The 17,453-nt window shown below is 41.0% G+C and overlaps 1 pseudogene; it reads left to right on the top strand.

Moving 5' to 3' along the window:
* LOC104981492 overlaps nucleotides 1-1,635 on the top strand; it is an 11,960-nt pseudogene extending 10,325 nt beyond the window's left edge.
* Nucleotides 1,636-17,453: the final 15,818 nt, after the last annotated feature.

Raw genomic sequence — 17,453 nt, 5'->3', positions numbered from 1 at the left:
AAAGTCATGCTCAAAATTCTCCAAGCCAGGCTTCAACAGTACATGAACTGTGAACTTCCAGATGTTCAAGCTGGATTTAGAAAAGGCAGAGGAACCAGAGATCATATTGCCAACATCCGTTGGATCATCGAAAAAACAAGATAATTACAAAATAACATCTATTTCTGCTTCATTGACTACGGTAAATGCTTCAACTGTGTGGATTAAAACAAACTGGAAAATTCTTAAAGAGATGGGAATACCAGCCCATCTAACCTGCCTCCTGAGAAATCTGAATGCAGAACAAAAAGCAACAGTTAGAACCAGACATGGAAAAATGGACTGGTTCAAAATTGGTAAAGGAGTACGTCAAGGCTGTATATTGTCAACCTGCTTATTTAACTTATATACAGAGTGCATCATGCTAAATGCCAGACTGGATGAAGCTCAAGCTGGAATCAAGATTGCCAGGAGAAATATCAATAATCTCAGATATGTAGATGACACCACCCTGGGCAGGAAGTGAAGAGGAACTAAAGAGCCTCTTGATGAAAGTGAAAGAGAAGAATGAAAAAGCTGCCTTAAAACTTGACATTCAGAAAACTAAGATCATGGCATCTGGTCCCATCACTTCATGGGAAATAGATGGGCAAACAATGGAAACAGTGACAGATTTTATTTTCTTGGGCTCCAAAATCACTGCAGATGGTGACTGCAGCCATGAAAGTAAAAGACACTTGCTCCTTGGAAGAAAAGCTATGACTAACCTAGACAGCATATTAAAAACTAGAGATACTACTTTGCCGACAAAGGTCCACCTACTCAAAGCTATGGTTTTTCCAGTAGCTGTGTATGGACGTGAGAGGTGGACCAAAGAAAAAGTTGAGCACTGAAGAATTGATGCTTTTGAGCTGAGATGTTGGAGAAGACTCTTGAGATTTCCTTGGACTGCAAGGAGATCAAACTAGTCAATCGTGAAGGTAATCAGTCCTCAATATTCATTGATGCTGAAGCTGAAGCTCTAATACTTTGGCCACCTGATGCAAAGAATTGACTCATTGGAAAAGACCCTGATGCTGGGCAAGATTGAAGGTAGGAGAAGGGGATGACAGAGATGGTTGGATGGCGTCACTGACTCAATGGACATGAGTTTGAGCAAGCTCTGGGAGCTGGTGATGGACAGGGAAGCCTGGCATGCTGCAGTGCATGGAGTCACAAAGAGTCAGACATGACTGAGTGACTGAACTGAACTGATTCTTTTTAGAAATATTTATCATTTCCTTCCAGTTAAAGGGGTTATTTATTATTTATTTATTTATTTATTTATTTAACTGTACCAGGTCTTAGTTTCAGCATGTGGGATCTAGTTCTTTGACCAGGGATCAAACCCAGGCACCCTGCATTGGGAACATGTAGTCTTAGCCACTGGACCACCAGGGAAGTCCCAAGGTTTATTTATTTTTTATCAGCACTAAAATTTTTTATCTTCATGGAACTAAAGTTTTTAAGAAACAATTCCTTCTGGATGCAGAAAGACTAGGCATTAGTGGGGAAAATTCAGGTCCTCTTTTATGATTTTCCTACTCTCTGATAGATGTAGATTATATCCCCCAGACAACTGACCAAATGTCAGCCATCATCATCACACTTGGCTAGCATTTCAGACCCTTCCCCTTTGACATTTTCATTCTCAGGTCATCAGGGTCAGAAAAGCTACAGAATGACTACTCCTAAGAGGCTCAGTCACTAAAATAACTCTTTAAGAAAGAGAACATCAGGGAGATACACGTTGACACAGAGAGGTGGAGACTTCTAGGGTGACATTCAACATCTTACCATGAAGGACATTTTTAAGTCTCAGTGTAGGTATCATTGATACCTGAGCCATGATCTTTGCATATGGCACCCAGAGTAACCACACACATGACCATGTGATTGAAAAGCAAATTAGCATATGTTGAAGTTCTATTTGCTAAAGCAGTTTACAAAATCCCTACAGACCAGTCTCTACAAATCATCCTAGTTGTATCGTCAACAAAGTTTTACTTATTTTAGGGACTAAGAAAATCAAATTTAAAAGATTCCATCTGGGCGGCAGGACACTTAAGAACAAAGACAACCAATATAAGATACAAAAGCGAGAGAATCAGATGTGAAGAACGATTACACTGTGTCCAGAGCTTGTCTACGTGTGAATGCTTTTACTGTTTAGCTAAGTTTGGTTTGGGACTTCCCTGGTGGTCCACCGGCTAAAACTACATGTTCCCAATGAAGGGAGGTGGGTTTGATCCCTGTTCGGGGAACTAGATCCCACATGCTACAACAAAAGAGTTCTCATGCTGTAACAAAACTAGAAGATCCCACATGCTGCAACTAAGACCTGGGGCAGCCAAACAAATTAAAAAATTAGTTTTTTTTTTTTTTTTTAAATAAGCCCTTTGAATCACGATTTCTATTACTTGTGGCTGAAAGCATCCTATTTGATATTTCAGTAGAGCAAAAGAGAATAAACGTGATCATAATGATGGTCTAAAACAGGAATCATCGAAACTGTTTGAAAGTTAGATGGGCTGGAAGACAAATGTTTTAGGCTTTGCTGGCCATTTGCCTCCGTCAGAGTTGCTCAGCGCTCCCATGGTAGCCTGAAAACGGCCAAGACAACACATGAATGAAAGATCTGGCTGTGTTCCAATAAAACCTCACTTATGGACGTGGAATTTTGAATTTCATATAGTTTCACTCTTCTTTGGACTTTTTTGGCCAATGATTAAAAAGTGCAAAGTCCACTTTTAGCTGATGGGCCCTACAAAAAGCGGAGTGAACTACATTTGACCTCTAGGCCACAGTTTGCCAACACCTAGTTTAAAACAAAAATCTTGATAGACTTGAACACAACATCTTTGGAGGAGAAAAGAAACAAACTTGGGAGAGAAGAGAGCTCCCATAACTTGAGAAAGTTTATCTATCGGAAGACTGTAACAAATATCATTTAATGAATGAAATATAATAAACACTTCTTACTAATATCAGGAAGAAAACCTGAATGCCTGTCACTGCTTCTGTTCAATGGTGTAGAGGCAGTTTGTGTCAGAAAGAACAGAACTGTTCTGGTTATTTTTTCTGTTTCTTTCACTTTAAGAAATATTCTCTGTTTTAAAAATTTCTCATTTAAGAAATGTTCTCCTTATTTTAAAAAAAAAAGAGCTAAACATAAAAATTTGGAAGATGACATAACAAGCTCCACATACAACAACCAGTAGTTTCCCTCATAGTAGCATTAGGTGATTAGACAAGACATTGACAACAGCATGATTTGATGGAATGGAAAGTTCCCTCATGAAGTTTCTTGCAATACATTTTCCCCTACAGACTCTCATCCAACGACTCCCAAAGAACCAAATGGAATATTTCATTGAAGAAAATGTCTATCTTTAAAGAAGAGCCTGCTAGCTGCAACTTTCAAGGAAGATTGAAAAAAGTAAACCTTGATTTAAAAAAAGGAATGCTTTTTACTGCGTATAAAGGTGACTTGTTTTTGTGAATGTGTTTTAGTGTCTGTATTTTTTAAGATCTCACAAGTGTATTTTCAAATTAAAAATGTGATTATTGGCTCTTTGGCTACCTAGGTATGTTCAGGCTTTTACACTTTTCAGCATAAAATGTAGATCCAGGGCCCCACTGTTGTAGGGCTGAATGTGCAAAGCTACTCCCACGGTCCCTGTACTCTGGGAAGATTGTGGCAAGCTGGCTGCTATTGGGCAGCACAGTCATTCTCGCCACTGTCCTGGTAGCAAAGCCTCAATCATATTGATTGCAGTGCTTCCTAAGAGAAGGGATGTCGATGAGAAGATATACACCAAATAGCTAAGAGCAATATTTAACCCAAAGGTTTACAACTGGAGTGCAGGAACACGTGGGTTCCATCACTGCATACTAGCAGAGCCCATCTGGCTTCACAGGAGGTCTAAGGCTTTCAGATACCTACACACCCTGTGAACAGGCACACCTATACACCTCACTCCCAGTATTCTTAAGGGTCACTCCCTAACCCAGCTTCCCTCATACAAGCAACAGATGGTTAGACAAGACAATGACAAGATAGATTTGACAGAATGGAACGTCCACATCACCACTCATGAAATATCCTTGTCATTCTTTTTCCACAGTCTGGTCCTTCTCCTGGCACTTGCATGGTTACGATAAAGAAGAGGATGAACAGAGACAAAGCTGCAGTAGAGCCGCCAGGGGTGCAGCTGGGACCTTGGCCAGGGCATGGCATTCAGAGGCCCCTAAGGGCCTGCATGCTGCTCTGGTTCCAGCGTCTCTCCTGCCCCAGATGTCTTCTCCCCCATTTCCCACTCCCCAACCCCTGGTTTATGTGTTCTCCACCCTCCACAGAGATGCCAGCCATGACCCCAGTGCCTCCTAGGAACCCATCCCTAGTTTATCAAACAGGACCAGGCGCATAGCAGCATCCAAACCACACCTGCCAAATGAATGGTGCACATCCCTATATACGCAGACGTGACATAGAACAGGAGCTAACTCGTCGTGTACACAGAAAAGGGACGTAACACATTTTAAAAACTAATCAACGCAGCAACATGGATGGCTTAGACAACATTATGCTTAGTGAAGTAAGTCAGAGGAAGACAAATACTGTATGATATCACTTACATGTGGAATCTAAAAAATAATACAAATGAATATACATGTAAAACAGAAAGAGACTCACAGATACAGAAAACAAACTTGCGGTTACCAAAAGGGAGAAGGAAGGTGGGGAGGGACAAATTGAGAGTATAGGACTAACAGATACAAACTACTATATATAAAGCTGATACGCAATAGGGAATTATACGCAGTGTCTTATCTTGTAACAACCTATAGTGGAATATAATATGCAAAAATACTGAATCAATACACTGTACACTTAAAACTAACACAATATTGTAAATCATCTATACCTCAATTAAGACTAAAGCTACAGATCAATCCCACATTAAAAAATATAAAATAAAATTATAGCAAGAATACAAAAAAAAATTAAAAATACAATCAATAAGAAACCTTCTATAAGCCCAGAAGAGGAAGAAACAAGATAAAACAAAGATCCATGATCATCTGTGAAGAAGAGTGAGTGTGTGTATGTGTGTGTGCTCAGTCATGTCCAGCTCTTTGCAACCCCATGGGCTGTAGCTTGGCTCCCCTGTCCAGGGAATTTTGCAGGCAAGAATACTAGAGTGGGTTGCCATTTCCTATTCCACGGGATCTTCCCAACACAGGGATCAAAGCTGCCTGTGTTGCCTCTCTTGCATTGGCAGGCAGATTCTTTACCACTAGCACCCCCTGGGAAGCCTGAAGAAGGGGGTGAGGGTCAAAATTCTGTGTTCACAATGAGAATAATTGTTGACACTTCTTTACACCTGTTTTCTGGGTGAGGGAGGAGGGACATGGAGCTGACATTATAATGTAGAATGTATAAACAAGAAACAATCGAAGGAGGAGGAAGCCTGGGTCTCCAAAACATTACATGCGGCCACTAGCCACCTTGTTTTTGCTTTCCTTCCTTTTTGTTTATGCTCATGACACATACTGAGAACCTCAAAGATCCCCACGGAGAAGATATTAAAGTGATTATAAAGAAGAAGAAGGCTCTGTTCTGAGAGTCATTCATGAAACAACACTTGTTCACTCAACAACTATTATATGGTGACCTCAGGATGGGAACACAATGTTAAACGAGAGAGAATACCAATCAGTATCAAACTACTGCAACACTCTGTGATACCTGCCACAAAAGGATGCCAACCCCCCAGCATTGAGTCCAAAGAAAACTTCTGAAGGAAGTGATATCTGAAACAAGACAGAGAAAAATGAGTAGGATTCAAGGGCACAGCAGAGGATGTACAAAGGGAGCAACCTAGAGGTAAAGCCTTCTGGAAGGCACAGCGTGTACAAAAGGGCTCATTTTCCGCGTGAGGAAATGGCACCCCACTCCAGTACTCTTGCCTGGAAAATCCCATGGATGGAGAAGCCTGGTAGGGTACAGTCCATGGGGTCAAGAAAAGTCGGACATGACTGAACAACTTCATTTCACTTCGCTTTAGCAAGCAGACCCTCCCTAGTCTGCTCTCTCGTTTTCAAATAAGATGATTCATAAAATACTGCTAGCACCTATGCTAGGGCTAAATGCACGGATTGTTTTTATAACTGCAAGTGTTCCACAATTATTTTTAAATTTCAGTTCTCCACTTATTCAATAAAACCTCTCTCAGAATTCAATCTATCCCAGATCAGACTAAGAACATAGCATTAAATTACCTGGTGACGTATTGAGGGTGGGAAAGTATTCGCCAGTATTCTCACCTGGAAAATCCCATGGGCAATGGAGCCAGATGGGCTACAGTCCATGGGGTCTCAAAGAGTCAGACACACACACACATACTCTGCCTAGTACAAGACAGATACTAAAGTGTGTGTTGAACAAATGGATAAATTGCTCAATATATTTTAAAGAAATATTATAGTTTCTGAAGTGCTCAAAAGGTTTGCTTTTTCTTTTAATTAAGTCTCTTCTCCTTGGGAACCACCTCAGTCTTGGAGGATGAGGGTAACCATGGAATGGAAAATTCCCCTTCCATTCCATAATGCATTCCATTCCATTCTCTTATAGATTCGAAATAGACTCCAGAGCTCCCCGAGTTGCCCCATAAGACAGGTTCTGAGTCCTGCTCAGCCTCTGTACCATCCCCAAGGGTTGTAGTCACATAAACTAACAACCCAGCCCCAATACACACACACATACACACATAAACCCTCCCCACCCAGACACCTGGAAGTGGGGCTACAGAATGGTCAGATAACAAGCTTGAGAGTCAGACTGGCTGGACTTGAATCTTGACTCTGGCAGTTACTCATTCTATGGCGATAGGAAAATTATTTAATATTGATTAAGTAAAATTAGTAATATTGATATTACTTTATACACTTCATTTCTTAATCTATGGAATAAATAAAAATAGGACCTACCTCATAAAGTTGATTGGTTCCCCGTATTCACAAAATAATTATGCATCTGGTTAAGTCTTCATCTTCCCCAAATCCTTCCATTGCCCAGAAACAACTTAGATCTCACATTCAAACCAATTCAAACTTCAAGCCTTCTGGCAATTTTTTCTAAGTACCAGGAAATTTCATGTCTAATATATTTTGACAACCCACTTTAAAAGTCACACCTTGAACCTTGTTACCACCCAACTGACATCTCACACTTTTTAACCACAGCCACACTTCTTCCACATTCCACAAATCTTCCACATTTCTTTCACTGGCATATCTTGTTTTATTGAACTTTGCTTTATCGCATTTTTTTTTAGATACTGCAAATATTGCATTTTCTAACAAATTGAAGGTTCGCGGCAACCCTGAGTTGAACAAATCTATTGGTGCCATTTCTCCAAAAGCATTTGCTCACTTTGTATCTCTGTGTCATATCCTGGTAATTCTTGCAATATTTCAAACATTTATGTATTATTTTACTGGTTATGGTGATCTGTGACCAGTGATCTTTATATTACTCTTATAATTGTCTGGGGGCACCACAAGCTGCATTCATGTAAGACAATGAACTTAACTGATAAGTGTTGTGTGTGTTCTGACTGCTCCACCGACCGGCTGTTTCCCTCTCTTCCTCTCCTCAGACCTCTCTGTTCTGAGACACAACAATATTGAAATTAGGACAATTAATAAGTCCACCTTGGGGATTCCCTGGTGGCTCAGTGGCAGTCCACCTGCCAATGCAGGAGACACAGTTTCAATCCCCGATCCAGGAGGATCCCATATGCCTCAGAGCAATCAAGCCTGTGTGCCACAACTATTGAGCCTGTCTGTAGAGCCCAGAAGCCACAACCACCGAAGCCCGCGGGCCCTAGAGCCTGTGCTCTGCAACGAGAAGCCACCGCAATCAGAAGCCCTCACACCAAAACTAGAGGGTAGCTCCCGCTCTCTGCAACTAGAGAAAAGTCCATGCTGCAGTGAAGACCCAGTACAGCCAAAAATAAAAAATATATATAAAACAAAATAAGCCCACCTTCATTAGTCCAGAGAGATCAACATCAAGGCAACACTCCACCAGCGAAAAGGTAACTCTCTGAAGGCTCAGATGATGGTTAGCATTTTCCAGCAATAAAGTATTTTTTAATTGAGGTACGGACTTTGGTTTTTTTAAGACATAATGCTACTGCACACTTAATAGACTACACTATAATGTAAAGATAACTTTATATGCACTGGAAAAACAAAAAAAAAAATTCATGTGACTCACTTTAACTTGATATTTGCTTATTGTGGGGATCTGGAATCAAACCCACAGTATCTCCAAAGTATGCAGTATGCTTGTACCCAGGGCTTCCCTGGTGGCTCAGACGGTAAAGAGTCTGCCTGCAACACAGGAGACGCTGGTTTGATCCCTGGTTTGGGAAGATCATCCGCAGAAGGACCTAGTAATCCGCTCCAATATTCTTGCCTAGGAAATCCCAAGGAGAGAGGAGCCTGGCAGGCTATAGTCCACGGGTCACAAAGCCAGACACGACTTAGCAACTAAACAACAACAACGTTTGTTCCACCTCCCAAAATCCTTGAAATCACACAAATGCGGCAAACAGAAATGTTCTGAATGCCTTTTATGTCCCAGGCACTGCTTCCTTGATTTTTTCATTTTCTTTCAACTCACAAGACCCTATCTGGCCCCAATTTCCTTTTCTCCCCAACACAGGTTCTGTAGCTAATTACTTGAACTGTTTTCTTCCCTAAATCCTCAAAATCATTGAACACATGTTTTGCTGTTTGAAGTCTGAGTTTCCTAGAAGGAAAGCATATTTTAATTTTTCATTTGTCCCTTGGACAGTTTCATCTTTCTGAAGGTTACAGAAGTAATAAGCAAAATGGTTCACTAGATATCATCCTGGAGGTTACAAGTTAATTTGTATTCTCACCTTATACCACATATCAAATGAATCTCAAGTTATTTATAGATTCAAACTTTTTTTTAATCCAACTATTACAACAAACACAGGGGATTTAGTCTCTCTAAACCCTTCTTTTTAAAATGTTGAAGACCAGCTTAAAAAAGAGACACATGATAAAATCACTTACAAAAAGAATGACAATTACTGAATCCACTAAACTATATAGTACCTGCCAAAAAAAGGAAAAAAAACTATAGAAATTATGGTTGGGAAACCATAAATGTTATGTGTGTTCTGACACACAAATATTATAAATAAATTGCAATAACACAGAAATGTTATAAATAGCAAAAGATAGAGGAGGAGAGATTTCCTTATCATTTTTTAGCCTGGTATTTAAAGATACTTTTTAAAGCTAGTGAGTACATACACACATACATACACATATATTATAAATATGTTTTAATAAACAAGTTATACATAATACACTGGTATTTATTTATTACATACTATTTATATATATTATACTACATATTACATATGACAATACATGGTATATACTACATTATACTATAGTATAGACTTGGATTACCGTGATATTGAATGGTTTTCCTTGGAAACAAACAGAGATCATTCTGTTGTTTTTAAGATTGCACCCAAGTACTGAATTTAGGACTCTCTTGTTGACTATGATAGCTACTCCATATCTTCTAAAGGATTCTTGCCCACAGTACTAGGTATAATGGTCATCTGAGTTAAATTCACCCATTCCAGTCCATTTTAGTTCACTGATTCCGAAAATGTCGACGTTCACTCTTGCCATCTCCTGTTTGACCACTTAAAATGTGCCTTGATTCATGGACCTAACATTCCAGGATCCTATGCAATATTGCTCTTTACAGCATCAGCTTTACTTCCATCACCAGTCACATCCACAACAGGGTGTTGCTGTGCTTTGGCGCCGTCTCTTCATTCTTTCTGGAGTTATTTCTCCACTGATCTCCAGTAGTATATTGGGCATGTACTGACCTGGGGAGTTCATCTTTCAGTGTCACACCTTTTCGCCTTTTCATACTGTTCATGGAGTTCTCAAGGCAAGAATACTGAAGTGGTTTGCCATTCCCTTCTCCAGTGGACCACGTTTTGTCAGAACTCTCCACCATGACCCGCCCATCTTTGGGTGGCCCCACATGGCATGGCTCATAGTTTCATTGAGCTAAGGCTGTGGTCCATGTGATCAGTTTGGTTACTTTTCTGTGATTGTGGTTTTCATTCTGTCTGCCCTCTGATGGATAAGGATAAGATGTCCTCTTCATTATAGGGGACTGGAATGCAAAAGTAGAAAGTCAAGAGATACCTGGAGTAACAGGCAAATTTGCCCTTGGAGTAAGTTACAAAATGAAGGAGGGCAAAGGCTAACAGAGTTTTGCCAAGAGAATGCACTGGTCATAGCAAACACCCTCCTCCAACAACAGAAAAGAAGACTCTACACATGGACATCACCAGATGGTCAATACCAATCAGACTGATTATATTCTTTCCAGTCAAAGATGGAGAAGCTCTATACAGTCAGCAAAAACAAAACCAGGAGCTGACTGTGGCTTAGATCATAACTCCTTATTGCCAAGTTCAGACTTATATTGAAGAAAGTAGTGAAAACCACTAGACCATTCAAGTATGACCTAAATCAAATCTCTTACAATTATACGTTGGAAGTGACAAATAGATTCAAGGGATTAGATATGATATACAGAGTGCCTGAAGAACTATGGACAGAGGTTTGTGACATTGTACTGGAGGCAGGGATAAAGAGCATCCCCATGGAAAAGAAATGCAAAAAGGCAAAATGGTTGTCTAACAAGGCCTTACAAATAGCTGAGAAAAGAAGAGAAGCTAAAGGCAAAGGAGAAAAGGAAAGATATACCCATTTGAATGCAGAGTTCCAAAGAATAACAAGGAGAGATAAGAAAGCCTTCCTCTGTGATCAATGCAAAGAAATAGAGGAAAACAATAGAATGGGAAAGACTAGAGATTTTTTCAAGAAAATTAGAGATACCAAGGGAACATTTCATGCAAAGATAGGCTCAATAAAGGACAGAAATGGCATGGACCTAACAGAAGCAGAAGATATTAAGAAGAGATGGCAAGAATACACAGAAGAACTATACAAAAAACATCTTCATGACCCAGATACCCACGATGGTGTGATTACTCACCCAGAGCCAGACATCCTGGAATGTGAAGTCAAGTAGGCCTTAGGAAGCATCACCATGAACAAAGCTGTGAAGCTGATGGAATTCCAGTTGAGCCATTTCAAATCCTAAAAGGTGATTTTGTTAAAGTGCTGCACTCAGTATCCCAGCAAATTTTTAAAACTCAGCAGTGGCCACGGGACTGGAAAAGGTCAGTTTTCATTACGATCCCAAGGAAAGGCAATGCCAAAGAATGTACAAACTACCCACAATTGCACTCATCTCACAAGCTAGCAAAGTAATGCTCAAAATTCTCCAAGCCAGGCTTCAACAGTATGTGAACCGTGAACATCAGATGTTCAAGTTGGATTTAGGAAAGGCAGAGGAAACAGAGATCAAATTGCCAATATCCATTGGATCATCGATAAAGCAAGACAGTTCCAGAAAAACATCTACTTCTGTTTTATTGACTATGCCAAAGCCTTGACTGTGTGGATCACAACAAACTGGAAAATTCTTCAAGAGGTGGGAATACCAGACCATCTGACCTGCCTCCTGAGAAATCTGCATGCAGGTCAAGAAGCAACAGTTAGAACTAGACATGGAACAACAGACTGGTTCCAAATTGGGAAAGGAGTACATCAAGGTTGTATATTGTCACCCTGCTTATTTGACTTGTATGCAAAGTACATCATGTGAAATGCTGGGCTGGATGAAGCACGAGCTGAAATCAAGATTGGTGGGAGAAATATCAATAACCTCAGATAAGCAGATGACACCACCCTTATGACAGAAAGCAAAGAAAAACTAAAGAGCCTCTTGATGAAAGTGAAAGAAGAGAGGGAAAAAGTTGGCATAAAACTCAACATTCAGAAAACTAAGATCATAGCATCCGGTCCCATCACATCATGGCAAATAGATGGGGAAACAATGGAAACAGTGACAGACTTTATTTTGGGAGGCATCCAAAATCACTGCAGATGGTGACTGCAATCATGAAATTAAAAAATGCTTGCTCCTTGGAAGAAAAGCTCTGACCAACCTAGACAGCATATTAAAAAACAGAGACATTATTTTACTGACAAAGGTCTGTCTAGTCAAAGCTATGGTTTTTCCAGTAGTCATGTATGGATGTGAGAGTTGGACTATAAGGAAAGCTGAGTGCTGAAGAATTGTTGCTCCTGAACTATGGTTTTGAGAAGACCCTTGAGAGTTATTTGGACTGCAAGGAGATCCAACCTGTCAATCCTAAAGGAAATCAGTCCTGAATATTCGTTGGAAGGACTGATGCTGAAGCTGAAACTCCAATACTTTGGCCACCTGATGCAAAGAATTGACTCATTGGAAAAAACCCTGCTGCTGGGAAAGACTGAAGGAGGGAGGAGAAGGGGACGACAGAGGATGAGATGGTTAGATGGCATCACTGACACGATGGACATGAGTTTGAGTAAGCTCCAGGAGTTGATGATGTACAAGGAAGCCTGGCGTGCTACAGTCCATGGGGTCTCAAAGAGTCAGACACGACTGAGCGACTGAACTGAATTAAACTATAGTATAATATGCTACACGTTATAGATAATATATAGGCTTCCCAGGTGGCACAGTGGTAAAGAATCCACCTGCCAGTGCAGGAGATACAAGAGACTCAAGTTCAATCCCTGGATTAGGCAGATACCCTGGAGTAGGAAATGGCAACTCACTCCAGTATTCTTGCCTAGAAAATTCCATGGGCAGAGGAGCCTGGGAGGCTACAATCCATGAAGTCACAAATCAAGAGATAATGTTGAAGAAGATTAAATGTCTTACATAAACCTCCTGCACATATTTGTTAAAGATAATACTAGAACAAAAGCATAAATGTTTCCATTTTTTAGTACATATAAAAATGCCCTTAAATTTCAACCCAGTAACTCCATTTCCAGAATATATGTACAAGATTATTAATTTCAACACTGTATTAGCAGAATTTGGGGAAATCTATATGTCCACCAACAGGCAAATGGTTAAAGATTGATACAGCCATTCAATGAAATATTTTGTGTCCATCATCCATTCAATGAAAGATACTGTGTCCACCTTAATGAATGAATGAAAATATTTTGTGTCCATCTTAATGAACATAGCTCAATATGTTCTGAGATGAAGAAAGATTCAGAATACATCCTGACATTAAAGCAAGGCACAGAACAATGCATATAATGCCAGCATTTATTTTAACAGAGAATATATGTAGTGTGCTTGCATGCACACATGTGAATATATACATAGGCTCTGGAAAGATATTTATAAGAGTGACTAATGCTGGGTGTAAAACTGTGTGACAGGAGACAGGAATGAAAGAGGAAGGCGTCTTTCATACCTCTTTCCACTTTGTATCTCTTTAATTTTGTACCATGTTTGGTGATGGGTTGGTCACTAAGTTGTGTCCAACTCTTGTGACCCCATGGACTGTAGCCTGCCAGGTTCCTTGATCCATAGGCTTTTCCAGGCAAGAATACTGGAGTGGGTTGCCATTTCCTTCTTTAGGGGCTCTTCCTGACCCAGGGATTGAACCCAGGTCTCCTGCATTGCAGGCAATTCTTTACCAACTGAACTACATGTTTACATGGTACCTATTTAAAAATTAGTAAATTTTTACAAAAAAAAACTTGATATTTCACTGTTAAAAATACTTATTGTTTATTATGATTTTTCCTTTCATTTTATTAGGACTTGGACATGGTGAAATATTTCTTAATATTTACTTCTTTCAATGTACAGTTGTAACCACTTAATCAAAATGTCTTAGTCATGTATTTTTTAGGATCATTATTTTTTTAATTTATTTTTAATTGAAGGATAACTAGTTTGCAATACTGTGTTGGTTTCTGCCATACATCAAGATGAATCAGCCAGAGGTATACCTATGTCCCCTCCCTCTTGAACCTACCCCCGATCTCCCACCCCATCCCAGCCCTCTAGGTTGTTACAGAGTCCTGGTTTGAGTTCCCTGAGTCAACAGCAAACTCCCAATTGGCTATCTATTTTATATATGGTATCGTATATGTTTGGAGAAGGCAATGGCACCCCACTTCAGTACTCTTGCCTGGAAAATCCCATGGATGGAGGAGCCTGGTAGGCTGCCGTCCATGGAGTCGATAAGAGTCGGACACGACTGAAGTGACTTAGCAGCAGCGTATATGTTTCCATGTTACTTTCTCCATTCGTCCCACCCTCTCCTTGCCCCTTGCCCTGCCCCATGTCCATAAGTCTGTTCTCTATGTCTGCATCTCCACTGCTGCGCTGCAAATAGGTTCATCAGTGCTGTCTTTCTAGATTCAACATATATGTGTTAGTATACGATATTTGTTTTTCTCTTTCTGACTTACTTCACTCTGTATAATAGGCTCTAGGTTCATCCACCTCTTTAGAACTGACTCGAATATGTTCCTTTTTATGGTTGAGTAATATTCCATTGTGTATATGTACCTGCTGCTGCTAAGTCGCTTCAGTCGTGTCCGACTCTGTGCAACCCCATGATGGCAGCCCATCAGGCTCCCCCGTCCCTGGGATTCTCCAGGCCAGAACACTGGAGTGGGTTGCCATTTCCTTCTCCAATGCATGAAAGTGAAAAATGAAAGTGAAGTCGCTCTGTCGTGTCTGACTCTTAGTGACCCCATGGACTGCAGCCTACCAGGCTCCTCCGTCCATGGGATTTTCCAAGCAAGAGTACCGGAGTGGGGTGCCACGGATCATTAATTTCTAATGGACACTAATATCCTATGGATAGAAGTGATAGAAGTAAAAAATGGAATAATCGACACATATGTTTTACCAAAAGCTTTCTGCACTTTGATTATGGAAGTTCCTGGATTTGACTCTTTGGTGACAATGTATTAATAAAGATATAAATACATCCTTAAGGTTAACAGAGACAAGTTCAGTTGCGTACTGCCTTTGTCATTTCAATTTTGGTATGAATAAGAGCTGCCTACCTTTGTACATCACAGAAATACCTTCAAAATGGTCTGACATCATGCAGTACCACTCGATCCAGCAGTTTCACCAACTGAGACTGAGCTGAGGATAAAGAGGATCATGGAGAAGCTAGACCAGCTGGTCCCACCCAGACCCTTCACCGCCGTGAGCTCCACCACCAGCACCACACACAGCAGAGCCACCGTCCTCAGCCCTCGGGACACGTACTGCAGGGGGGACCGGCTGGACGTCCTGCTGGAGATGAGGGACCACCTGGGACGCAGGAAGGAATATGGCGGGGATTTCCTCAGGGCCAGGATGTCCTCCCCAGCCCTGAAGGCGGGTGCTTCAGGAAAGGTGACAGACTTCAACAACGGCACCTACCTTGTGAGCTTCACGCTGTTCTGGGAGGGCCAGGTGTCCCTGTCTGTCCTGCTCATCCACCCCAGTGAAGGGGTGTCGGCTCTCTGGAGGGCCAGGAACCAAGGCTACGACAGGGTGACCTTCATAGGCCAGCTTGCCAGTGGCATCTCCCAAGTCAATACTGATTATGCGTGCATGCTCAGTTGCTTCAGTCGTGTCTGACTCTTTGTGACCCTATGGACTGTAGCCCGCCAGGCTCCTCTGTCCATGGGATTCTCCAGGCAAAAATACTGTAGTAGGTTGCCATTTCCTCCTCCAAGGGATCTTCCTGACCCAGGGATCAAACCTGCATCTCCTGCACTGCAGGCGAATTCTTTACCCACTAAACCACCTGTGTCTTGGTTTTAAATTCAAAATTGAATCGTGTGAGTACCTGCATACCCGAGACCAAGAAGCCTTCTACTAAAGTCTACAAATAAGAAATGTTGGCGAGACTGTGGAGTAAAGGGAGCCCTCTTATACTATTGGTGGGAACGTAAGCTGGTGTGGCCACTATGGAAAACAACCAAGGAGTTTGCTCAAAACACTAAAAATAGAGTTGCCATATGATTCAGCAACCCCACTCCTGGGCACATACCCAGATAAAGTCATAATTTTAAAAGATACATGTACCTCAATGTTCATGGCAGCACTATTTACAATAGCCAAGACACATGTGTAAATCTATACACACACCCACACATACATACACACTACAATGGGATATTACTCAGTCATAAAAAAGAACAAAATAATGCCATTTGCAGCAATATGGATGGACCTAGAAATTTTCATACTGAGTGAAGTAAGTCAGAAAGAGAAAGACAAATGCCATATGATATCACTTATATGAGAAATATAAAATATGACACAAATGAATATATCTACAAAGTAGAAACAGACTCCCAGACATAGAAAACAGACTAGTGGTTGCTTGGGAGGGGGACAGGGGGCATAGAAGAAAGGATTGGGAGTTGGAATCAGCAGATGCAAACTATTAAATATAGGATGGAAAAACAACAAAGTCCTACTGTATAGCACAGAGAGCTACACAATACTCCCTGTATGAATATACAGGGTATATATTCAATACCCTGTGATAAACCATAATGAAAAAGAGTATATAACTGAATCACCTTGCTGTACAGCAGAAATTAATACAACATTGTAAATCAACTATACTTCAATAACATTAAAAAAAAAAAAAAGTCTTTTACTATGTGAGGCCTCAACACATGCTCTGCGAGGCCCTGACCACAAGACCAACAGTGACTCTGAAGAGAAGCAGACTTCTGCATAAGGCAAGCAAGCCTTCAGGCTAATGTGCAAAGAGGCACTGCCGTATACTAACCACTCCAGTCATCTTCATGAATAGCGAGCCCTGCACTCTCAGTGTCCACAAACCTACTGGTTATCAGCTTTGACCTCCTAAAAGCCACCATTCTATCAGTAACTGTCTCCACACAGGTCCTGTGGGGCCAGAAATGGATGGCTCCCTGCAGCATGCCTGGTTGGCTCCCTTACATCTCGCCCTTTACTGAACTCTCGTGGGTCACCAAGCTTGCACCTGCCATGTTTTTCCTGGGCTCCTGATGGAACCAGAGGAAATTCCATGAGCAAACATACCAAAAGGGTGTTCACAAAACTGAAAGAAGATAATGTGGCTAGGGGTTAGTCAAGGAGGGAGAGGATGAAAGCGAAAGAGAGAAGGTGGCCAGTGCCAGCCATATCACAAAGAATCTGCTAAAATGAGTTTTTATGTGTTTATTATTTTTGGCTGGACAGCGTATTCATTGCTGCATGCAGGCTTGCTCTAGTTGCAGCGAGCAGGGGCTACTCTTCATTGCAGTGTGAGGCTTCTCACTGCGGTGGCTTCTCTTTTTGTGGGGTACAGGCTTGAGGCACACAGGCTTCAGTAATTGTGGCTTTTGGGTTCTACAACACAGGCTCAGTA

This window comes from Bison bison, unplaced genomic scaffold (genome assembly GCF_000754665.1).
Source record: "Bison bison bison isolate TAMUID 2011002044 unplaced genomic scaffold, Bison_UMD1.0 scf7180017864518, whole genome shotgun sequence".
NCBI lineage: Eukaryota > Metazoa > Chordata > Mammalia > Artiodactyla > Bovidae > Bison > Bison bison.
Note: the sequence above shows the minus strand (reverse complement) of the source record. Positions and strands in the feature narration are given on the sequence as shown.